Source organism: Canis lupus, chromosome 23 (assembly GCF_048164855.1).
Source record: "Canis lupus baileyi chromosome 23, mCanLup2.hap1, whole genome shotgun sequence".
Taxonomy (NCBI): domain Eukaryota; kingdom Metazoa; phylum Chordata; class Mammalia; order Carnivora; family Canidae; genus Canis; species Canis lupus.
Genome location: NC_132860.1, coordinates 52,560,112 through 52,585,795, shown reverse-complemented (window position 1 = coordinate 52,585,795; position 25,684 = coordinate 52,560,112).

Here is a 25,684-nt window from a genome sequence, read left to right as displayed (position 1 = left end):
CACTGGGTCCTTGCTCGGGGCCGATGGTGTGGGGGTGGATGGTGTGGGGGCATGGGTATGATGGTGGTGGGGTGTGGGGGATGGTGTAGGGGGGATGGTGTTGGGGTATAGTGTGGGTGGGGATTGTGTGAGGCTGTGTGTGTGTGAGGGGGATGGTGTAGGGGCTATGCCATGGGGGATGATGATGTTAGGGGATGGTGTGGGTCTGGGGAATGGGAGGATGGTGTGGGGGGCCGGTGGACACAGGGCATCCTCTTTCTCTAAGATGCACACTGAGACGTCCACAGATAAAAGCAACCCCAGTCTGGGGTATGCTGTGACACCTGCCCCTGGGGCCCCGTGTGGAGAGTACAGGGCCCTGGCTGGACCAGGGACATTATCTGGGGGTCATCATACAATGTATGTTTACAAATTTCAAATTGTCTCAAATTTAATACATAGAATTTAGAAATATATGAAGTCCTGAGGGTGGGTATCACCCTGACCCGTCCGACCCTCATCAGATCGATGTGTGTCTTCCTCCAGTCACAGCCATGCACCCTGCCCCCAGGTCCCCTTACTGGCCCGACGGCCCCCACCCCAGCCCCCTGCTTTTCAGGGGGCCGTCCCTCACCCTTTTGGGGTTCAGCTAACATGGCAATCCCTGGAGGCCGCGTCCTAGTGGCCTCCTCATCTCTGAGACCCCGAGGGTGGGGGCACGGTGTTCATCCCCAACAACCTACAATGCAGCCATGTGTTGTTGGCTGCTGTTCTTCTCCCAGGCTCTGGTGCCCCATGTTCCCTACCCAGAAGCCCCAGGTCCTCCCGGGTCCCGATCCCCCTGGCCCCTCACCTTCACCCTAACCCATAGTAGTCCCAAAACATGACGTGACTGCTGAATATCCTGTTGACGTCCAGGTCCCCCAGCGTGATGTCCCTAGAGGAGACCAGGGCCTCTCCTTCATTTCCTGTGGGAAAACTGGGGAGGAGGAGCTGGCGTCAGGGACACAGACCATAACCTGTCTGTCCTGGGCAGGGAGCCCTGGGGCCACCATGGAGTGGGTACTGCCAAAACCTCCTTCCTTCCTCTGGGAGGCCAGGGATGGTGAGAGTGCACACTGTGCCCATGGGACCTGTGTGACGGCCTGTGCCCAGCTGTTGTAGGGAGGGAGGTGACTGAGTGTCACCCTGGGTGGGAGGGGATAGCGGTTCAACCAAGGTGGGAGGGAACATGGGGGTGTTGTGCCCAAGATTGCGAATCCGAGAAACCACTAAGGAGCTGACACCAATGCAAACACACAAGGGTTGATTTCCAAACTCGAGCTTGCGTCCAAGTACACCCAACACTGCGGAGCAGGGACTTGGACCCTGAGCTGGGTTTTAGGTTAGTTTTAAGGGCTTGTCTCGGGGTCCTCCAGAAGGGCTGGAGCAATTCCTCAAGTTCTGTTTACATTTTGTTATGAGGCCTTCAAGGGTATTGAACTCTGCTCTCATTCTAATAGGTGCTTCCAGCCCTTGGCATGGGCTCAGTTTCATTCTATTGTGGGGCTTTCTAGGACATTAAGCTGTAAACTTTTGTTTGTTTGTTTGTTTTTCCTGTAACTGAAGTAATGTAAATTTCAGCTCTTCTTCACAGGGGCCTGGGATGGCTGGTCTTGTTCGAACACTGAACTTAAAGTAGAAAGGCCTTCATTTTCTCAGCCTCCTTGCATCCAGTCCCATCCTATCTAGCTCTTTCCCCTTCCCTGGAGCTCCTAAGAGAGCAATTGCAAATGACCCCAGCTTGGCAGCCTGTGTTGGGAGACAGGCCCAGGGATTTGGGATCAGGAAGACCTGGGGTATGGGCGTCCCAGCTGTGCAGTGGGATTCCATGCTGCAGACTCTTATTCCCTAAGGCTATCTTGACAACTGACTTTGTACATAGAAAAGCTGTCCTTTATCTTTAAAAGATGAGCAAGTCAAAGTTTTTTTTCTCTGCCCATCTAATTGCTCAGATTCCAATCTGAGATGTATTTCCTGTTACTAAGAATAATTTACTATCCGTAGTACTATGGTTAAAATATTCTGACACAGTAATTCAAAGGGATGAGGGTTTCTCATCTCTTTATTCACAGCTCAGTCACTCATCAAGAAATGAGTCAATTTTCAAAATAAATCTTATTTATTAGGAAAAAAACAAAGATTTATAGGGAATTGAGGGAATTTATAAGGAAATTGAGAAGATAGTACAGAGCATTCGCATGCATTGGCACTCAATTTCTCCAATTATTGATATATTAGTATGGTACAAATATGAGCTAATGAATCAATATTAAAATATTCGCATTAACCAAAGACCATACTTTATTCAGTTTTCCTTAGCTTTTGCTAAGTTACCATCCCTCATATCACATTCCATTTGTCCTCCTGTTTTCTTAGGCTCCTCTGGATTGTAACAGTCTTTCAGCCTTTCCTTGTTGTTGTTGAACTGGAACACTTTGAGAAGTAGAGTATTTTGTAAAATTTCCCTCAGTTGGGACATGTCTGTTGTTTATCTCATGACTGAACTGTTTTTGTGGATTATATACAGATATATACTGCCATTTTCATTATATCATATAAAGGATAGATACTATCAACATGATTTATCAGTCTTGGTATCGATCTGATCATCTTGCTGAGGTAGTGTTTGTCAGCTTTCTCCGTAGTAAAGTGATTCTTTTATTATTATTATTATTATTGTTATTATTATTATTATCATTATTATTTTAGGTTTTTCATAATATGTTTTGCAGAAGGAAGTTACTATGTGTTTTCCACACATAAGAGTGGGAAGCTATGCTCATGAACTTGAGTGTGGTATGTCTGCACGAATTGTTTGAAATTCTTCTACATGGGAGATTTCTCTTCCTTCTGAGTTTGTTTGTTTCTTTTTCAAAGATGTTATTTATTTATATGAGAGAGAGAGAGAGGAGAAAAAGCATGAGCGAGAGGGGCAGAGGGAGAGGGAGAAGCAGGTTCCCTGCTAAACAGGGAGCCTGCCTTGGGACCTGGATCATGATCTGAGCCTAATGCAGAAGCTTAACTGACTGAGCCACCCAGGTGCCACTCCTTCCTTCCTTCCTTCCTTCCTTCCTTCCTTCCTTCCTTCCTTCCTTCCTTCCTTTCTTTCTTTCTTTCTTTCTTTCTTTCTTTCTTTTATCTTTCTTTCTTTCTTTCATTCTATTTCTTTCTTCTTTATTTATTTCTTTCTTTTATTTTAATAATAATTTTATTTTTTATTGGTGTTCAATTTGCCAGCATACAGAATAACACCCAGTGCTAATCCCGTCAAGTGCCCCCCTCAGTGCCCATCACACATTCACCCCCACCACCCGCCCTCCTCCCCTTCCATCACCCCTAGTTCATTCCTTGAGTTAGGAGTCTTTTTTTAAAATTTTATTTATGATAGTCACACACACAGAGAGAGAGAAAGAGAGGCAGAGACATAGGCAGAGGGAGAAGCAGGCTCCATGCATCGGCAACCCGATGTGGGATTCGATCCCGGGTCTCCAGGATCGCACCCTGGACCAAAGACAGGCGCTAAACCGCTGCGCCACCCAGGGATCCCCTGAGTTAGGAGTCTTTATGTTCTGTCTCCCTTTCTGATATTTCCCACACATTTCTTCTCCGTTCCCTTATATTCCCTTTCACTATTATCTATATTCCCCAAATGAATGAGAACATACAATGTTTGTCCTTCTCTGATTGACTTACTTCACTCAGCATAATACCTTCCAGTTACATCCACGTTGAAGCAAATGGTGGTTATTTGTCGTTTCTAATGTCTGAGCAAGGCCCACCTGTTCTCTCTCTTCAGCTTATGAGTCTTTTAAGATATGAATGTTATTTTTTAATAAGTGGCTGACTTCCCTACGTCTGTCTCTGTGGTCCATAACTTTTCTTGTTTTTATGGCTTCCACGTGGGACTGCATCTCAGTTATAGCATTTTTAACTTGGCCTGACTAGATTTTAGTTGTTTTACTTCTACAGTAAGGGATTCTCTAGTTTTCCTCTGTGCTCTTTATCCAGCCCAGCTGCTATCTTTATAATCATTGTTTTAAAATGTAGTTAGAGGGATCCCTGGGTGGCGCAGCGGTTTGGCGCCTGCCTTTGGCCCAGGGCGCGATCCTGGAGACCCAGGATCGAATCCCACGTCGGGCTCCCAGTGCATGGAGCCTGCTTCTCCCTCTGCCTATATCTCTGCCTCTCTCTCTCTGTGACTATCATAAATAATAAATTAAAAAAAAATTAAAAAAAAAAAAAATAAAATGTAGTTAGACATCATATATGTGTATTGATGGACTTCCTGGCTGTGAGTACTATCTCATGTTATTTTATGGAGGTGAATTTCTCCATCTCATTACCTTTTCCAGAAAAGAGAGAGGGAAGAAAAAGAAAAACCAAGGAAAACAATAATAACTGCTCTCCAAAAAAAAAAAAAAAAACCACCAGATTATTTTGGCCTGCATTTCAAAAGATTCTAAACCCCAAATATGAAACACAATTAAAGTACCATGAAAGTAAAATTAAGAAATATATAAGGTACATACATAAAATTAAAATAAGAAATTAATAAAAAAATCAAGGAAAATAAATGACAGTAAAGCACAAAGTACAAAGGAAGGTATATCCTACTTTCCAGGCAGAGCTGAATCTATGCATCCTCTGTGGTCCGACAACATGGTGGCAGTGAGTGGTCTGTGCAGGGTCTGGGGATGGGTTCTGGCGCTGATTATCAGGTGCACATCTGTGTGGTAGATGCACCTGCGGAGTCAGAGGTGGGGTGGGCATCAGCACCTCTGGCCTCCAGTGAGCGGCACAGTGCTGCTCCTTGAGACCCCCCCTGATTGGCCGGATGCGGGTGGGGTTTCTGGGTCCTCTGGCTCTGGGGCTGAGCATCCTGCCCCCCAGTCTGCATGGGCCTCCACAGAAGAGCTCCCAAGCCCCTGGGTCTCCACCGATTCTCTCAGAACCCTGCTTTTATTCTACCTGCGTCTGAGCTTCTTTTGGCTTTGTTTTTTTATCTCAGAGTGTTGTGCCCAAGATTGTGAATCCGAGAAACCACCAAGAAGCCGACACTGATGCAAACACATGAGGGTTTATTTACAAGCTAGAGCTTGTGTGCAAGTATACATGACAGAGTGGAGCAGGGACTTGGACCCCGAGGTGGGTTTTAGCTTAGTTTTAAGGGCTGGTCTCAGGGACCTCCAGAAGGGGTGGAGCAATTCCTCAAGTTCTGTTTACATTTTGATATGGGACATTCAAGGGCATTGAGCTCTGTTCTCATTCTAATAGAGGCTTCCTGTCCTTGGCCTTGACTCAGTTTTGTTTCTATTGTGGGGCTTTCTAGGACATTAAGCTGTAAACTTTTGCTTTTTCCAGTAACTGAAATAATGTTAATTTCAGCTGTTCTTCACAGGGACCTGGGATGGCTGGACTTGTGCTAACAATGAATTTAAATTGGTATGGCCTTAATTTTCTAGGCCTCCAGGCTTCCAGTCACATCCTATCTAGCTCCTTCCCCCTTCCCCAGAGCTCCTAAGAGAGCAATTGCAAATGACCTCAGCGTGGCAGCCTGTGTTGGGGGACAGGCCCAGGGATTTCGAATCAGGAAGACCTGGGGCACGGGCTTCCCAGATGTGCAGGGGGATTCCATGCTGCAGACTTTTATTCCCTAAGGCTATTTTGACAATAGACTTTGTACATAAAAAAGCTCTCCTTTGTCTTTAAAAGATGAAGAGCGAGTCAAAGCATTTTTTCTCTGCCCATCTGATTACTCAGCTTCCAATCTGAGACATATTTCCTGTTAATAAGGATAATTTACTATCCGTGGTACTATGGTCAAAATATTCTGACACAAGTAATTCAGAGGGATGAGGGTTTCTCATCTCTTTCTTCACAGCTCAGTCACTCATCAGGAAATGCATCTTTATGGATTTGGAAAGAACTGAGAGACATTATTACCGTGGTCCTATTATTTATGTGAAGGATCCTTCCCTGAGATTCTTCCCCTGTTTCAACTGACACTGAAACACTTTGAACTCTTTGGAAGTCAAATGTCAAGGAAATAAATGTTATGCATCGCTAATTTTAAATGCACTTGCAATATGGTGTCTATTGTACTAGAAGTATTTTTATCTGATTTTTGCTATTTATTATCCTTTCCTGCTTTTCAGGTTGAGGAGGCATTATACGTGTTCATAAGTGTTTTTCTTTCCTTTGATCTAAAATTCTTAATTGTTTCCATCAAAGGAACTCTTTAAGAATAAGGCAAAAGTCAATTCAACAATTCTTAAAATGTCTTCACACTTGGAGCCTGATTCATTTGTCAATTTTCAAAATAAATCTTATTTATTAGGAAAAAAACAAAGATTTATAGGGAAACTGAGAAGATAGTACAGAGCATTCGCATGCACTTGCACTCAATTTCTCCAATTATTGATATCTTATATTAGTACGGTACAAATATGAGCTAATGAATCAATATTAAAAAATTCGCATTAGGGATCCCTGGGTGGCGCAGCGGTTTAGCGCCTGCCTTTGGCTCAGGGCGTGATCCTGGAGACTCGGGATCGAATCCCACATCGGACTCCTGGTGCATGGAGCCTGCTTCTCCCTCTGCCTATGTCTCCACCTCTCTCTCTCTCTCTGTGTGACTATCATAAATAAATTTAAAAAAAAATTCGCATTAAACAAAGACAAAAAAAAAAAACAAAGACCATAGTTTATTCAGATTTCCTTAGTTTTTGCTAAGTTACCAATCTTCAAATCACATTCCATTTGTCCTCTTTCCTTAGGCTCATCTGGATTGTGACAGTCTTTCAGCCTTTTCTTGTTGTTGAACTGGAACACTTTGACAAGTAGAGTATTTTGTAAAATTTCCCTCAGTTGGGACATGTCTGTTGTTTATCTCATGACTGAACTGTTTTTGTGGATTATATACAGAGATATACTGCCATTTTCATTATATCATATAAAGGATAGATACTATCAACATGATTTATCAGTCTTGGTATCGATCTGATCATCTTGCTGATGTAGTGTTTGTCAGCTTTCTCAGTAGTAAACTGATTCTTTATTATTATTCTTTATTATTATTATTATTAGTATTAGTATTATATTATCATTATTATTTTAAGGTTTTCATATTATATTTTGTAGAAGGAAGTTACTATGTGTATTCCACACTTAAGAGTGGGAAGCTATGCTCATGAACTTGAGGGTGGAATGTCTTCACAAATTGTTTGAAATTATTCTACATGGGCAATTTCTCTTTCTTGTGGATTTGTTTGTTTCTTTTTCAAAGATGTTTTTTATTTATTTGAGAGAGAGAGTAGAGATAAAGCATGAGCGACAGGGGAAGAGGGAGAGGGAGAAGCAGGTTCTCTGTTGAACAGGGAGCCTGCCTTGGGACCTGGATCATGATCTGAGCCTAAGGCAGAAGCTTAACTGACAGAGCCACACAGGTGCCACTCTTTCTTCCTTCCTTCCTTCCTTCCTTCCTTCCTTCCTTCCTTCCTTCCTTCCTTCCTTCCTTCCTTCTTTTCTTTCTTTCTTCTCTTTCTTTCTTTCTTTCTTTTTCTTTCTTTCTTTTCTTTCTTTTCAATACAGCAACATCTAAGGAATTCCTCCCTCAGATGGGAGCTACATACTAACTTCCAAACCTGAGAACCTACCTGAAAGCTCACTCTGGGGAACTTCCCTCTCGGAGATGAGCTGAAACGTGGTCCTTCCCAGTTCCACACTGCCTGCAGATACACTTATAAACATCCTCACTAGACATGTTTGTTAGAAGCTCATGGGATGCAAGGGGCAAGCTGCAGGCTTCAAGGTTGTGTCTCCAGGTGCAGTAAAGCGGTATTCATGGAACATCCTGAATTACAATGCGGCCACGTTCTCATACCCATCAGAACGCAGTTAGTAGAAAGCTGGCCTCCAGGCATGCCTCCTTTGAAAGCTGAGCTCAGGGCAGGAGCCTCCCGCATCCTGCCTGCCCGTAGTCGTAGCTGCTAACATCCTTATATTAGGTGTTCGGAGAGGTTGGAGAAATGTCAGTGGAAGTGTCAGGACTGTACTCATATGTATCTGAGTTCAATAGAGCGATTTCCAACATCCATGTTCAATTAGAGTGTAGCCCCTGTATACCTCGTCTCGATAAGTGTCTAGCAGACATCGGCCTGCAAATCAAACACACTTCTGCGAGTTCAACTTATGGCCTGTACCTCCCCCATCCTGACTGCCTGTATGTTCCACGTCCACAGCATTTCGTTGTATCCGGGAGAGTAGCGGAGTGAAAACCACGTGTCTCCCTTGTCAATTTTGTGCGTAGCGGACAGCTGCCATCAAGGCATGCACGCTCCTTTGGATTGAGCTTATGGCTTGTACCTCCCACATGCTGACGGCCTGTATGCTTCACTTCCAAAGGATTTCGTCCGATACGGGACGCAAGTTTTGCAAGAGGCAAGTGTCTCTTAGTTCCATCCAGCGACTTCTGAGGAATTCCTCCCTCAGAGGGGTGCTACATACTAACTTCCAAACCTGAGTAACTAGCTGAAAGCTCTCTCTCTGCGGAATTTCCTTCTGCGAGATGAGCTTACACGCAGTCCTTCCCAGTTCCACACTTCCTGCAGATGCAGTTATGAACATCCTCACTAGACAGGTTTTCAGAAGCTCATGGGACGCAAGGGCCAGCTGCAGGCTTCAAGGTTGTGTCTCCAGGTGCAGTAAAGCGGTATTCATTGTAAGTGTACCGCCTTACAATGCTGTCACATTCTCATGGCCATCAGAACAAGCTAGTAGAAAGCTGGCTTCTAGGCATGCTTCCTTTTGAGAGCTAAGCTCAGGTCAGGACCCTCCCTCATCCTTCAGCCTGTAGACGTAACTGCTAATATGCTTATGTTAGGTGCTGGGAGAGGGTGGCGAAATGCTTGTGGAAGTGTCAGGCCTATACTCTCGATTATCTGAGTTGAATACAGCGATTTCAAACGGGCTTCTTCAAAGAGTGTAGCCAGTTTCTAACTCCCATGTACGACTGGGTAGCAGTCATCTGCCTCCCAGGCGTACACACTTTTGAGAGTTGAGCTTATGGCCTGTATTTCTCACATCCTGCCTGCAGGTACACTTCGCTGCAAACAGGCCTAGGCTCGAGGCGTGACTGAAGTGTTGTGAGAGGTAAGTGGAAAGTCCTGGCATACAAGACTAGTGCCTCCAAGCACAATCCAGCGATTTATTAGTAATTCCTGTCTTAGACAGGTGTTACCTACTTAGTTCAATACGTGAGAAGCTGGCTGAACCCTGAGTCCAAAAGCATCTCTCTTCTGAGAGTTGAATTCACACCCAGTCCCTCACAGTTCCACTCTGCCTGCAGAATGAGTTTTGAACATCTTCACCTGAGACGTTTGTCAGAAGCTTATGAGACGCAAGTGGAATAATGCTGGCCTGGAAGGTATCTCCAGGTGCAGGAGACTGGTATTCTTCGAACCTTCTGTGTTAGAAGACTGCTATGGTCTCACGGCCATTAGAATGAAGCTAGTGGAAAACTGGCTTCTAGCCTTGCTCACTTGTGAGATCTGAGCTCAGGGCAGGACCCTCCCGAATCCTGGCTGCCCATTGTCATAGCTGTTAACATCCTTAAGTGAGGTGCTGGGAGAGTTTGGAGAAATGCCAGTGGAAGTGTAAGGACTCTACTCACGTGTATCTGAGTTCAATACAGGGATTGCCAATGTCCTTGTTCAATTAGAGTGTAGCTCGGATATACCTCGCCTCGATAAGTGTCTAGCAGACATCGGCCTGCAAAGCGTACACACTTCTGAGAGTTGAACTTATGGCCTGTACCTCCCCCATCCTGACTACATGGACGTTCCACTTCCACAGCATTTCGGTGTATGCGGGAGAGGAGCGGAGTGAGAACCAAGTGTCTGCCTTGTCAATTTCGCGCCTAGGGACAGCTGCCTCCCAGGAATGCACACTCCTTTGGATTGAGCTTAGGACTTGAACCTCCCACAGGTTGACCGCCTGTACGCTATGCTTCTAAAGGATTTCGTTCGATATGGGATGCAAGTTTTGTGAGAGGCAAGTGTCTCTTAGCTCCATCCAGCGAATTCTGAGGAATTCCTCCCTCAAATGGGATCTCCATACTAACTTCGAAACCTGAGTACCTGGCTGAAAGCTCTCTCTCTGGGGAACTTCCCTTTCGGAGATGAGCTGACACGCGGTCCTTCCCAGTTCCACACTGCCTGCACATGCAGTTACGAAAATCCTCACTAAACATGTTTGTCTGAAGCTCATGGGATGCAAGGGCCAGCTGCAGGCTTCAATGGTTGTGTCTCCAGGTGCAGTAGAGCAGTATTCATGGAACGTCCTGCCTTACAATGCTGCTACGTTCTCACGGCCATCCGAACGAGCTAGTAAAAAGCTGGCTTCTAGGCATGCTTCCTTCTGAGAGCTGAGCTCATGGAAGGACCCTCCCGCATCCTGCCTGCCCATACACGTACCTGCTAATATGCTTATGTTAGGGGCTGGGAGAGGTCGGTGAAATGCATGTGGAAGTTTCAGGCCCGTACTCCTGATTATCTGAATTGAATACAGCTATTTCAAACGACCTTCTTCAAAGAGTGTAGCTAGTTTCTAACTCCCATGGACGAGTGGGTAGCAGACATCTGCCTCCCAGGCGTACACACTTTTGAGAGTTGAGCTTATGGCCTGTATTTCCCACATCCTGCCTGCAGGTACACTTCGCTGCTAAAAGGCCTAGGCTCGATGCATGATGAAGTGTTGTGGGAGGTAAGTGGAAAGTCCCGGCACACAAGACTAGTGCCTCCAAGCTCAATCCAGCGACTTCCTAGTAATTCCTGTCTTAGACAGGTGCTACATACTAATTTCCATAGGTGAGAAGCTATCTGAACCCCGAGTCCAAAAGAGTCTCTCTTCTGAGAGTTGAATTCACACCGAGTCCCTCACAGTTCCACACTGCCTGCAGAATGAGTTTTGATCATCTTCACCAGAGCCGTTTGTCAGAAGCTTGTGAGACGCAAGTGGAATAATGCAGGCCTGGAAGGTGTCTCCAGGTGCAGTAGAGTGGTAATCTTGGAACCTCCTGAATTAGAATACTGCTACATTCTCACTGCCATAAGAACGCAGCTAGTTGAAAGCTGACTTCTAGGCATGCTTCTTTGTACAAGCTGAGGTCAGGGCAGGACCGTCCCGCATCCTGACTGCCTGTAGACATAAGTCCTAGAATCTTTATGTTAGGTGCTGGAAGAGGTTGTGTGAAAAGCATGTGGAAGTGACAGGCCTGACTCACGTATATCTGAGTTAAATGCAGCGATTGCCAACGTCCTTATTTAATTAGAGTGTACCTCGGTTCTACCTCCCATAAATAAGTGTCTAGCAGACATCTGCCTGTAAAACATACACACTTCTGAGAGTTGAAATTATGCCCTGTACCTCCCACATGCTGACTGCAGGTACACTTCGCTCCTATCAGGCCTAGGCTTGAATCGTGACAGAAGGGTTGTGAGAGGTTAGTGGAAGGTGCCGGCCCACACGCCTAGTGTCTCCAAGCCCAATCCAGAGATATGTGAGGAACTGCACTCTACGATTGGTGCTACATAGTAAGTACATGAGAAGCTAGTGGAACGCAGTGTCCAAAGGGTACTTTCTTCTGAGACTTGAGCTCACCTTCATGGCCTTCAGATGAAATTTCGAACATCTTCACTAGACGTGTTGGTCAGAAGCTCATAGGACAAAAGGAGCTAGCTGCAGGCTTCAATGTTTGTGTCTCTAGGTGCAGTAGAGTGGTATACATGGAACCTCCTGACTTACAATGTAGCTACATTCTCACGGCCATGTGAACGCAGCTAGTGGAAAGGTGCATTTGAGGCATGCTGCTGAGGATCAGAGTCACCCGTTCCAGGTGAGGCCCAGGTGGGGCCAGAGTCACCTGGTACAGAAGAGGCCAAAGTGAGGACAAGAGTTACCGGGTCCAGGTGAGGCCAACCAGCAGGCCATGCAGAGGAACCGTATCCCGATGATGCCCAGGTACGGACCAGAGTTACCAGGTCCAGGTGAGGCCAACCTGCAGGCCATGCAGTGGAACCATGTCCCGATGATGCCCAGGTAGGGACCAGAGTCACCAGGTCCAGATGAGGCCCAGATGGGGAGCATATTCACTAGGTCCAGGTGAGGCCCAGTTGAGGACCAGAGTCACCAGGTCTGGTCGAGGCCTAGAGGGGTACCAGAATCACCTGGTCCAGGTGACATCCAGATGGGGACCAGAGTCACCAGGTCAGGGTGAGGCCCAGAGAGTTTCCAGAGTCATCATGTCCAGGTGAGGCTCAGGTGTGGAACAGAGTAACCAGGTACCTATGATGCCCAGGTGAGGACCAGATTCACCAGGTCCAAGAGGCCCACGTGGGGACCTGAGTCACCAGGTATGGGTGAGGCCCAGGTGGCAACCCCACTCACCAGGTCCAGGTGAGGCCAATCTGCAGGCCAGAGTCACCAGATCCAGTTGAGGCCCTGGTGGGGACTGGAGTCACCAGGTAAATGTGAGTCTACAAGAACACCACAGTCACCAGGTCCAGGTGTGGTTCATGTGGGAACGAGAGTCACCAGGTCCAGGTGAGACCCAGGTGGGGACCACAGTCACCAGGTCCAGACTGAGGCCTAGGTGGGGGGCCCAGAGTCATCAGGGCCAGGTGAGGCCAAAGTGTGGAGCAAAGTTATCATGTCCAGGTGAAGCCCATGTGGGGAACAGAGTAACCATGTCCCATTGATGCCAGGCGGGACAAGAGTCACAAGGTCCAGACGAGGCCTAAGTGAGGAGTAGATTCACCAGGTCCTGTTGAGGCCCAGTTGAGGACCAGTGTCCCCAGCTCCGGGTGAGTCCCAGAGGGGGACCAGAGTCACCTGGTTCTGGTGATATCCAGGTGGGGACCAGAGTCACCACATCAGGGTGAGGCCCAGAGGGGGACGAGAATCACTAGGTCCAGGTGAGGCCCCGATGTGGAACTGAGAAACCAGGTCCCATGATGCCCATATGAGGACCTGAGTCACCAGGTCCAGGTGAGGTCCCTGTGGGAACCAGTCACCTCATCCAGGTGAAGCCCAGGTGAGACCACAGTCACCAGGTCAGGGTGAGGTCCAGAGGGGGACCAGAGTCACCAGGTCCAGGTGAGGCCCAGGTATATAAGAGAGTAACCAGGTCCCAATGATGCCCAGGTAAGGACCAGAGTCAACAGGTCCAGGTGAGGCCCAAATATGGATCAGAGTCATTTTGTTCCAGGTGAGGCCAGATGGAGACCACAGGAACCAGGTCCAGGAGAGCCCCATATGGGAACCAGAGCCACCAGATCCAGGTGAGGTCTAGGTGGGACCACAGTCACAAGGTCCAGGTGAGGCCCAGGTGGCAACAGGATTCACCAAGTCCAGGTGAGACCCAGGTGGTGACCAGTCACCAGATCCAGGTGAGGACCAGCTAAGGACCAGATTCACCAGGTCCAAGTGAAGCCCAAGGGGTGACCAGAGTCACCAGGTAAGGGTGAGGCCCAGAGGGGGAACCAGAGTAACCATTTTAGTTTGAGGCCCAGAATGGGACCAGAGGTCCCTGGTCAAAGTGAGGCCCAGGTGTGGAATAGAGTATCCAGGTCCCAGTGATGCCTGGGTGAGGACCAGAGTCACTAGGGCCATGCCAGGCCCAGATGGGGATCAGAATCACTAGGTCCTGGTGAGGCATAGAATAAGACCACAGTCACCAGTATCAGGTGAGCCCCTTGTGGGAACAAGAGCCATCTATCCAGCTGAGTCCCAGGTCCATGTGAGGCCCACGTGAGGACCAGATTCATCAGGTCGAATTGAGGCATAGCTGGGGACAAGAGTCACCAGGTCTGGGTGAGGCCTAGGTGGGGCAAGATTCAGCAGTTCTGAGTTAGGTCAAAGTGGGGACGAGAGACACCAGGTCCAGGTGAGGCCAAACTGAGGACCAGAGTCACCAGATCCAGGTGAGGTCCATATTGGAAAGAGAGTCACCAGGTCCAGGAGAGGTCCAGGTGGGGACCAGAGTCACCAGATCCAGGTGAAGTCCAGGTGGGGACCAGAGTCACCAGATCCAGGTGAAGTCCAGGTGGGGACCAGAGTCACCAGATCCAGGTGAAGCCAAGGTGGGGACCAGAGTCACTAGGTCCAGATGAGGCCCAGGTGAGGACCAGAGTTACCAGGTACACGTGAGGCCCCGGTGGGGATCAGAGGCAACAGGTCCATGTGAGGCCGGCTTGGGGACCATGGTCAACAGGTCTACTTGAGGCCCAGGTGTGGAACACAGTAACCAGGTCCAGGTGAGTCCCCGGTGGTGACAAGTCACCACATCCAGGTGAGGCCCAGGTGGGGACCAGGATCACCAGGTACAGGGGAGGCCCTTGAAAGAACGAGAGTCAACAGTTCGAGGTCAGGCGCAGGTGGCAACCAGGGTCAGCAGGTCCAAGTCAGGCCAAAGTGGGGTTCACAGTCACTAGGGCACAGTGAGACCCAGAGGGGGACCAAAGTCACCTGGTTCAGGTGAGGTCCAGTTGTGGAACACAGTCACCGGGTCCCAATTATGCCCAGTTGAGGACCATGGTCAACAGGGCCAGGTGAGGCCCAGATGGGGATCGGAGTCTCCAAATCCAGGTGAAGCCCAGGTGGGGACCACAGTCACCAGATCCAGGGTAGTCTCAGGTGCAGACCAGAATCACCAGGTCCAGGTGAGGTGCAGGTGGCAACCACACTCACCAGGTCCCAGTGAGGCCCTGGTGGGGACCAGAGTCACGAGGTACATGAGAAGCTAGAAACACTGCAGACACCAGGTCCACATGATGTCCATGTGGGAATGAGAATCACCAGTTACAGGTGAGGACCAGGTGGGGATCCGACTCTCCAGGTCCAGGTGAGACCCAGGTGGGAACCAGTGTCACCATGTCCAGGTGTGGCCCAGGTGAAGATCAGAGTTAATAGGTCCAGCTGGGTCACTGTTAGTGAACAGTGTAACCATATCCTGATGCTATCCAGGTGGGTACCAGAGACACCAGGTCCTGGTGAGGCCCAGGTGGGACCAGAGACATGAGGTCCAGGTGAGGTCCCGATGGGAACCACAGTCACCAGGTCAGGTGAGGCCATGCTGAGGATCAGAGTCACCAGTTCCAGGTGAGGCCCAGGTGGAGCCAGAGTCACCTGGTACAGAAGAGGCCAAAGTCAGGACCAGAGTTACCAGGATCAGGTCAGTCCCAGTGGGGAATAGAGTAACCATGTCCCGATGATGTCCAGGTAGAACCAGAGTCACCAGGTCCAGATGAGGCACAGGTGGGGAGCATATTCACTAGGTCTTGGTGAGGCCCAGTTGAGGACCAGAGTCACCAGGTCTAGTTGAGGCCTAGAGGGGTACCAGATTCACCTGGTCCATGTGACATCACCCCCCTACATGGGGACCAGAGTCACCATGTCAGGGTGAGGCCCAGAGGGGATCCAGAGTCATCATGTCCAGGTGAGGCTCAGGTGTGGAACAGAGTATCCAGGTCATAATGGTCCACAGGTGAGGACCAGAGTCACCAGATCTGGGTGAGGCCCAGTTAGGATCAGAGTCACCAGTTCCAGGTGAGGCCAAGGAGTCCACAGCAATCAGGTCCAGGTGGGGAACAAAGTCACCAGGACTGCATGAGGCCCAGATGGGGACCAGATTCACCAGGTCCAGGTGAGGCCCAGGTGGTGACCAGAGTTACCAGTTCCGGGTGAGGACCAGGTAAGGACCAGATTCACCAGGTCCAAGTGAGGCCCACGTGGGGACCTGTGTCACCAGGTATGGGTGAGGCCCAGGTGGCAACCCCACTCACCAGGTCCAGGTGAGGCCAACCTGCAGGCCAGAGTCACCAGATCCAGGTGAGGCCCTGGTGGGGACTAGAATCACCAGGTAAATGTGAGTCTACAAGAACACCACAGTCACCAGGTCCAGGTGTGGGTCATGTGGGAACAAGAGTCACCAGGTCCTGGTGAGACCCAGGTGGGGACCACAGTCATCAAGTCCAGATTGAGGCCTAGGTGGGGCCCAGAGTCATCAGGGCCAGGTGAGGCCAAAGTGTGGAGTGAAGTTATCAGGTCCAGTTGAGTCCCAGGTGAGAACCAGTCACCTCATCCAGGTGAGGCCCACAAGAGTAGTGCCTCCAAGCTCAATCCCGCGACTTCCTAATAATTCCTGTCTTAGACTGGTGCTACATACTAAGTTCCATACTAGCTAATTGAACCCTGCATCCAACGGCAACTTACATCCGAGAGTTGGGCTCACACGCAGTCCCTCACAGTTCCACACTGCCTGCAGAATGTCTTTCCAACGTCTTCACCAGAGACCCTTGTCAGAAGCTTGTGAGACGCAAGTGGAATAATGCAGGCCTGGAAGGTGTCTCCAGGTGGAGTAGAGTGGTATTCTTGGAACCTCCTGAGTTAGAATACTGCTGCGTTCTCAGGGCCAGAAAAATGCAGCTAGTTGAAAGCTGGCTTCTAGGCATGCTTCCTTGTGAGAGTTGAGGTGAGGGCAGGACCCTCCCGCAACCTGACTGCCTGTAGACATAGGTCCTAACATCCTTATGTTAGGTGCTGGAAGAGGTTGTGAAAAGCATGTAGACGTTTCGGGCTTGTAGTCACTTGTAACTGAGTTCAATACAGCGATTTCCAACAGCCTTGTTCAATTAAAGTGTAGCTAGGTTCTAACTCCCATAAAAGAGTGGCTAGCAGAGCCTGCAAGGCATACACGCTTCTCAGAGTTGAGCTTATGGCCTGTACCTCCCACAATCTGACGGCCTGTACGGATCGCTTCCACAGCATTCCCTTCTATGCGGGACAGTAGCGGAATGAGAACCAAGTGTCTGCATTGTCAATTCGCGACTACCGGACACCTGCCTCCAAGTGATGCACACTCCTTTGGATGAGCTTATGGCTTGTTCCTCCCACATGCTGACCGCCTGTACCTTTCACTTCGAAAGGACGTCGTTCGATACGGGACACAATTTTTGTGAGAGGCAAGTGTCTCCTAGCCCAATCCAACTTCTGAGTAATTCCTCCCTCAGAAGGGAGCTACATACTAACTTCCAAACCTGAGTACCTAGTTGAAAGCTGTCTCTCTGGGGAACTTCCTTCTGCAAGATGAGCTGACACGCGGTCCTTCCCAGTTCCACACTGCCTGCAGATGGAGTTACGAACATCCTCACTAGACATGTTTGTGAGACGCTCATGGGACACAAGGGGCAAGCTGCAGGCTTCAAGGTTGTGTCTCCAGGTGCAGTAGAGCTTTATTCATGGAACGACCTGACTTCCAACGCTGTAAAGTTTGAGTTAGGTTACGGGTTAGGGTTAGGGTCCTGTTTAAGCTTAGAGTTAGGGTTAGGGTTAGGGTTCAGGTTAGGGTTAGGGGTAGGCTACGGGTTAGGATTAGGTTTAGGGTTAGAGTTAGGTTACGGGTTAGGTTACGGGTTAGGGTATGGGTTAGTGTTAGTGTTAGGGTACGGGTTAGGGTTCGGTTTAGGTTTACGGTTAGGGTTAGGGTACGGGTTAGGGTTAAAGTTAGGGTACTGTTTAGGGTTAGGGTTAGGGTTAGGTTACGAGTTAGGGTTAGGGATAGGGTAAGGGTTAAGGTTAGGATTAGGTTAGGGTTAAGGTTAGGATTAGGGATTGGGTTTCGTTAGGTTTAGGGTTGGGGTAAGATTAGGGTTAGGGTATGGGTTAGAGTTTGGGTTAGGGTACGGGTGAGGCTTAGGGTAAGCGTTAGGGTACGGGTTAGGATTAGGGTATGGGTTAAGGTTAGGTTTAGGGTTAGGTTTAGGGTTAGTGTATGGGATAGGGTTAGGTTTAGGGTACTGTTCAGCGTTAGGGTTAGGGTTAGAGTTAGAGTTTCGGTTATGTTTAGGGTTCGGGTTCGGGTTAGGCTACGGGTTAGGGTTAGTGTTAGGGTTATGATTAGGGTTCGGTTTAGGCTTAGGTTAGGGTACAGATTAGGGTTAGGGTTAGGGTTAGGGTACGGTTTAGAGATATGGTATGGATTACGGTACGGGTTAAGGTATGGGTTAGTGTACTGGTAACGGTTAGGGTTTGGGTTAGGGTTAGGGTTAGGGTTAGGGTACAGGATAGGGTTAGGTTTACGGTGTTAGGGTTTGGGTTAGGGTACGGGTTAGGGTTAGGGTTAGGGTAGGTTACGGTTAGGGTTAGTGTTAGGGTTAGGTTTCGGTTAGGGTTAGGGGTAGGGTTAGTCTTTAGGGTTAGGGCTAGGGTTAGGGTACTGTTTAGGGTTAGGTATAGTGTTAGGTTTAGGTTACGGGTTAGGGTTAGGTTATGGGTTAGGGTTAGGTTTAGGGTTAGGGTATGGGATATGTTTTGGGTTAGGGTTAGGGAACGGGTTAGGGTTAGGGTTGGGGTTAGGCTTAGGCTTAGGGTACGGGTTCAGGTTAGGGTTAGGGGTAGGGTATAGGTTTGTTTATGGGTTAGGGTATGGCTACGGTTACGGGTTAGTGTACGGGTTAGTGTTAGGGTTTGGGTTAGGGAACGGGATAGGATTAGGGTTTGGGTACGGGTTAGGGTACAGGTTAGGGTACAGGTTACGTTATGGTTTAGGGTTAGGGTACAGGTTAGAGTTAGGGTTCAGGTTAGAGTTAGGGTTAGGTTTAGGGTACGGGTTAGGTTTAGGGTCACGGTATGGGTTAGGGTACGGATTAGGGTTAGGGTTAGGGTACGGCTTAGGGTTAGGTTTAGGGTTAGGGTTAGGGTTAAGGTACATGTTAGGGTTAGGGCACTGTTTAGGGTTAGGGTTAGGGTTAGGTTTAGTTTATGGGTTAGGGTTAGGGTTAGGGTTAGTTTATGTGTTAGGGATACGGTTAGTGTGAGGGTTACAGTTAGGTTAGGTTTAGGGTTAGGTTTAGAGATAGGGTTAGGGTTATGATTAGAGTTAGCGTTTGGTTTAGGGGTAGTTTTAGTGTTAGGGTACGGGTTATGTTTAGGGTTAGGGTAGGGTATGGTATAGGGTTAGGGTACGGGTTAGGGTTAATTTTAGGGTTAGGTTTAGGGTACGGGTTAGGGTTAGTGTTAGGGTACCATTTAGGGTTAGTGTACGGGTTAGCATTAGGGTTGGGGTTAGCGTAAGGGTTAGGGCACGGGTTAGGGTTAGGTTAGGTTATTGTTTGGGTTAGGGTCAGGGTTAGATTTAGGTTACGTGTTAGGGTTAGGGTATGGGTTAGTGTTAGGATACGGGTTAGGGTTAGTGTACGGGTTAAGGTTGGGGTTAGGGTATGGTTCAGGGTTAGGGTACGGGTTAGGGTTAGGGTACGGGTTACGGTTAGGGTTCGGTTAGGGTTAGGGTACAGGTTAGGGTAAGGTTTAGGTTTAGGTTTAGGGTTAAGTGTTGAGTTTAAGGGTTACGGAGATCATTAGAGGTTAGGGTTAGGGGTTAGGGTTAGGGGTAGTGTTTGCGTTAGGGTTAGGGTTAAGGTTTGGGGTTACTGATAGGGTTTGGGGTTAGGGTTAGGGTTTGGGTTAGGGTTAGGGTTAAGGGTAGGGTTAAGGGTTAGGGTTAGGGATTATGGGTTTTGGTTAGGGTTAGGGGTTAGGTTTTGGATTAGGGTTCGGGTTAAGGGTTAGGGTTAAGGGTTAGGGGTAGGGTTAGGGTTAGCGGTTAGGGGTTAGGGCTAGGGTTAGTGTTTAGGTGTTAGGGTTAGTGTTAGTGTTAGGGTTAAGGTTAGGGGTTAAGGTTAGGGTTAGTGTTTAGGGTTGGGTTTGGGTTAGTGTTAGGATTAGGGTTAGGGTTAGTGTTAGGGTTAAGGGTTCGGGTTAAAGGTTAGTGTTAGGTTTAGGGTTAGTGGTTAGGGGTTCAGGTTAGGGTTAGGGGTAGGGGTAGGGGTTAAGGTTAGGGTTAGGGGTTAGGGTTAGGTTTTGGTTTAGGGTTAGGGTTAGCGGTTAGGTGTTAGGGTTAGGGTTAGGGGTTAGGGTTAGGGTTAGGGTTATGGTTAGGTACGTGTTAGTTAGGGTTAGGATACGGGTTAGGGTACGGGTTAGGATATGGGTTAGTGTTAGAGTACTGGTTAGGTTAGGTTTAGGGGACTGGTTAGTGTACGGGTTAGGGGACGGGCTTAGGGTTAGGATACGGGTTAGGGTCTGGATTAGGGTTGGGGTACAGGTTAGTGTTAGTGTACCTGTTAGGGTTAGGGTATGGGTTTGGTTAGGGTACGGGTTAAGTTTAGGGTTAGTGTTCGGGGTAGGGTTAGGGGTTAGGGTTAGGGTTAGCATTACGGTTAGGGTTAGGGTTAAGTGTTAGGGTTAAGGCTTAGGGTTAGGATAGGTTTAGTGTTAGGGGTTAGGGGTTAAGGTTAGGGATTTGATTCGATTCGATTCTTTTCGATTCGATTCGATTCGATATGATTCAATTCTTTTCGATTCGAATCGATTCGATTCAATTCTTTCAATTCGATTCTTATCGATTTGATTCTTTTCGATTAGATAGATTCTTTTCTATTCGATTCAATTTTATTCGATTCGATTCTTTTTGATTCGATTCGATTCTAGTCTTTTTGATTCGATTCATTTCAATTCGATTCTTTTCAGTTCGATTCGATTCAAATCTTTTTGATGCGATTCAATTCGATTCTTTACAATTCGATTCGATTCTTTTCAATTCGACTCAATTTTTTTTCGATTCGATTCGATTCTTTTCCATTCGATTTGATTCGATTCTTTTCGATACAATTCAATTCTATTCTTTTCGATTTGATTCTCTTCGATTCAATTCGATTCTATTCTTTTCAATTCGATTCGATTTTTTCGATTCGATTCCTTTTGATTCGATTCAATTCGATTCAAATCTTTTGATTTGATTCTTTTCGATTCGATTCGATTTTTTTCGATTCGATTTGATTTGATTGATTTCGATTTCGATTTGATTCTTTTCGGTTTGATTCAATTCGATTCGAATGTTTTCGAATCAATTCTATTCTTTTCAATTCGATTCAATTCTATTCTTTTCGATTCTATTCTTTTCGATTCGATTTGATTCTTTTCGATTTGATTCGATTCAATTCTGTTCGATTTGATTTGATTCAATTCGATTCGATACTTTTCGATTCGATTCTTTTCGATTCGTTTCGATTCTTTTTGATTTGATCGATTCTTTTCAATTCGATTCGATTCGATTCAATTTGATTCTTTTTGATGCGATTCGATTATTTTTGATTCGACTCAATTCGATGGTTTGATTCGATTATTTTCGATTCGATTTGATTCGATTCTTATCGATTCGATTCGATTATTTTCAATTCAATGCGATGCTATTAGAATATTTTTGATTCGATTCGATTGCATTAGATTCGATTATTTTTTATTCAATTCGATTCGATAATTTTTTATTTGATTCGATTCATTTCGGTTCGATTCGATTATTTTCGATTCATTTGAATTCAATTTGATTATTTTCAATTCGATTTGATTGGATTTGATTCGATTATTTTCGACTTGATCCGATTATTTTTGATTCGATTGATTCTTTTTGTTTCGTTTCGATTCTTTTCGATTCGATTCAATTCGATTATTTTCGATTCAATTCGGTTCGATTCGATTATTTTCAACTCAATTCGATTGATTCGGTTCAATTATTTTCGATTAGATTCGATTCGATTATTTTCAATTCGATAAGATTACTTTCGATTCGATTATTTTCGATTCGATTTCATTATTTTCAATTCAGTTCAATTCGATTATTTTCGATTCAATTCAATGCGAATCGATTATTTTCTATTAGATTCGATTCAATTATTTTCGATTTGATTTGATTCGATTATTTTCAATTCGATTCAATTTGATTATTTTCATTTCGATTCGGTTCAATTCGATTCTATTATTTTCGATTCGATTCGTTTCGTATCGATTCGAATCATTTTGATTCAATTCAATTATTTTCGATTTGAATCGATTCTTTTCTTTTCGACTCGATTCTTTTCTATTCGGTTTGATATTTTCGATTCGAATCGACTCGAATCTTTTTGATTCAAGTATATAAGATTCGATCTGATTCTTTTCGATTCAATTCGATTCGATTCGATACGATTCTATTCGATTTGATTCGATTCATTTTGATTCGACTCGGTTCTTTTCGATTCAATTCTTTTCGATTCAATTAAATACGATTCTCTTCTTTTCGATTCGATTTGATTTGATTCTTTTTGATTCGATACGATTCAATTCGATACTTTTCAATTCGATCATTTCGATTCAATTCGATTCTTTTCATTTCGATTCGATTCTTTTCGATTCGATTCAATTCTTTTCAATTCGATTCGATTCGATTCGATTCCTTTCGTTTCGATTTGATTCTTTTCTATTTTATTTGATTCGATTCATTTCAATTAGATTCGATACTGTTCGATTCGATTCCTTTCGATTCAAGTCGATTTGAATCGATTCGATTCTTTTGATTCTATTTGATTCGATTCGATACGATTCTTTTCGATTCGATTCTTTTCGGTCTGTTCGATTCGATTCTTTTCGATTCGATTCTTTTTGATTTGGTTCGATTCTTTTCAATTTGATATGATTCGATTCGTTTCGATTTTTTTCGATTCATGTTGATTCGAATCTATTCGATTCTTTTCTATTCAATTCGATTCGATTCTTTTCGATTCAATTCGATTCGATTCGATTCTTTTCGATTCGATATGATTCGATTCGATTCTTTTTGATTCAATTTTTCGATTCGATTCTTTTCAATTCGATTCGATTCTTTTATTTTTTTATTTATTTATGATAGTCACAGAGAGAGAGAGAGGCAGAGACATAGGCAGAGGGAGAAGCAGGCTCCATGCGCCGGGAGCCTGATGTGGGATTCGATCCTGGATTTCCAGGATCGCGCCCTGGGCCAAAGGCAGGCACCAAACCGCTGCGCCACCCAGGGATCCCCGATTCGATTCTTTTAAATTTGATTCTTTTCGATTCGATTCACTTCGCCTCTTGTCGTTTCAATTCGATTCTTTTTGATTCGATTCGATTCGACTCTTTTCGTTTCGATTATATTCTCTTCGATTCGATTCTTTTCGATTTGATTCGATACGATTCGATTCTTTTCGATTCGATACCATTCGATTTGATTCTTCTCGAATCGATTCAATTCGATTCTTTTCGATTCGATTCGATTCTTTTCAATTTGATTCGATTCGATCATTTGGATTCGATTTGTTACATTTTGATTCGATTCTTTTCGATTCGATTCAATTCAATTCTTTTGGATTTAATTGGATTCGTTTAGATAATTTTTTATTTGATTCGATCCTTTTACCCTAGCTTGGATTTGATTCTACTCGATTCAATTCATTTCGATTCTTCTTGATTCAATTCTTTTCGATTCTTTTTGATTCGGTTTGATCCTTTTCGATTCAATTCGATTCTTTTCGATTTGATTCGATTCGATCATTTGGATTAGATTTGTTACATTTTGATTCGGTTCTTTTCGATTCGATTCGATTCAATTCTTTTGGATTTAATTGGATTCATTTAGATAATTTTTGATTCTATTCGATTCTTTTACCCTAGCTTCGATTTGATTCTACTCGATTAAATTCATTTCGATTCTTCTTGATTCAATTCTTTTCGGTTCTTTTTGATTCGGTTTGATTCTTTTTGATTCAATTCGATTCTTTTCGATTCAATTCGATTCGATTTAATTGTTTTTGAATCCATTTGATTCGATTCGATTATTTTCGATTCGACTTGATTTGATTCGATTCGATTATCGATCCGATTCAATTCCAATTATTTTCGATTCGATTCGATTTGATTATTTTTTATTCAATTCGATTCAATTATTTTCGATTCGATGCAATTTGATTCGATTCTTCTCATTTCAATTCAATTCGATTCTTTCGAATTTGATTCGATTCGATTCTTTTCGTTTCGATTCGATTTTTTTCGATTTGATTCAATTCTTTTCAATTCGATTTGATATTCTTTGATTCAATTCTTTTCGATTCAGTTTGATTCGATTCGATTCTTTTCGATTAATTTCGATTCGATTCGATTCCATTCGATTCGATTCTTTTCGATTTGATTAGATTCTTTTCGATTCAATACGATTCGATCGATTCTTTTCGATGCGAATCAATTCGATTCCATTCTTTTTGATTCGATTGATTCAATTCTTTTAGATTTGATTTGATACGATTCTTTTCAATTCGATTTGATTCGATTCGATTCGTTTCGATTCGTTTCGATTCTCTTTGATGTTTTTTGATTCGATCTTTTTAATCGATTTAATTCGATTCGATTCATTTCGGTTCGATTCGATTCGAATTTTTCGATTCTATTCTTTTCAATTCGATTCTTTTCGATTCGATTCGATTCGATTTTTTTCTATTCGATTCTTTTCGATTCGATTCGACTTGACTCTTCATTTCGATTCGATTCTTTTCGATTCGATTTGATTCTTTTCGTTTCGATTAGATTCTTTTCTATTCGATTCTTTTCGATTCAATCATTTGGATTCAATTTGTTACATTTCTATTCGATTCTTTTCGATTACGTTCGATTCGATTCTTTTCAATTCGATTGGATTCTTTTCCATTTGATATGATTCCATTCGTTTCGATTTTTTCGATTCATTTCAATTCGAATCTATTCGATTCTTTTTTTTAAAACATTTTTAAAAGATTTTTATTTATTTATGATAGTCATCAGAGAGAGAGAGAGACAGGCAGAGACACAGGCAGAGGAAGGGCAGGCTCCATGCACTGGGAGCCCGATGTGGGATTCGATCCCGGGTCTCCAGGATTGTGCCCCGGGCCAAAGGCAGGCACTAAACCGCTGCGCCACCCAGGGATCCCCTATTCGATTCTTTTCTATTCAATTCGATTCGATTCGATTCTTTTCGATTCATTCGATTCGATTCCATTTGATTCGATTCTTTTCGATTCGATTCGATTCTTTTCAATTCGATACGATTCGATTCGATTCTTTTCGATTCGATTTTTTCGATTCCATTCTTTTCAATTCCATTCTTTTCGATTTGATTCTTTTCGTTTCAATTCGATTCGATTCTTTTCAATTCGATTCGATTCGATTCTTTTCGTTTCGATTAGATTCTCTTCAATTCGATTCTTTTCAATTCGATTCGATTCGATTCTTTTCGTTTCGATTAGATTCTCTTCGATTCTTTTCGATTCGATTCGATTTGATACAATTCAATTCTTTTCGATTTGATACCATTCAATTCGATTCTTCTTGAATCGATTCAATTCAATTCGATTCTTTTCGATTCGATTCTTTTTGATTTGATTCGATTCGATCATTTGGATTCGATTTGTTACATTTCGATTCGATACTTTTCGATTCGATTCGATTCAATTCTTTTGGATTTCATTGGATTCGTTTAGATAATTTTTGATTTGATTCAATTCTTTTCCCCTAGCTTCGATTCGATTCTACTCGATTCAATTCTTTTCGATTCTTTTTGATTCGGTTTGATTCTTTTCGATTCTTTTCGATTCGATTCAATTCAATTGTTTTTGAATCCATTTGATTCGATTCGATTATTTTCGATTTGACTCGATTTGATTCGATTCGATTATCGATTCGATTCAATTCCAATTATTTTCAATTTGATTTGATTCGATTATTTTTTATTCAACTCGATTCAATTATTTTC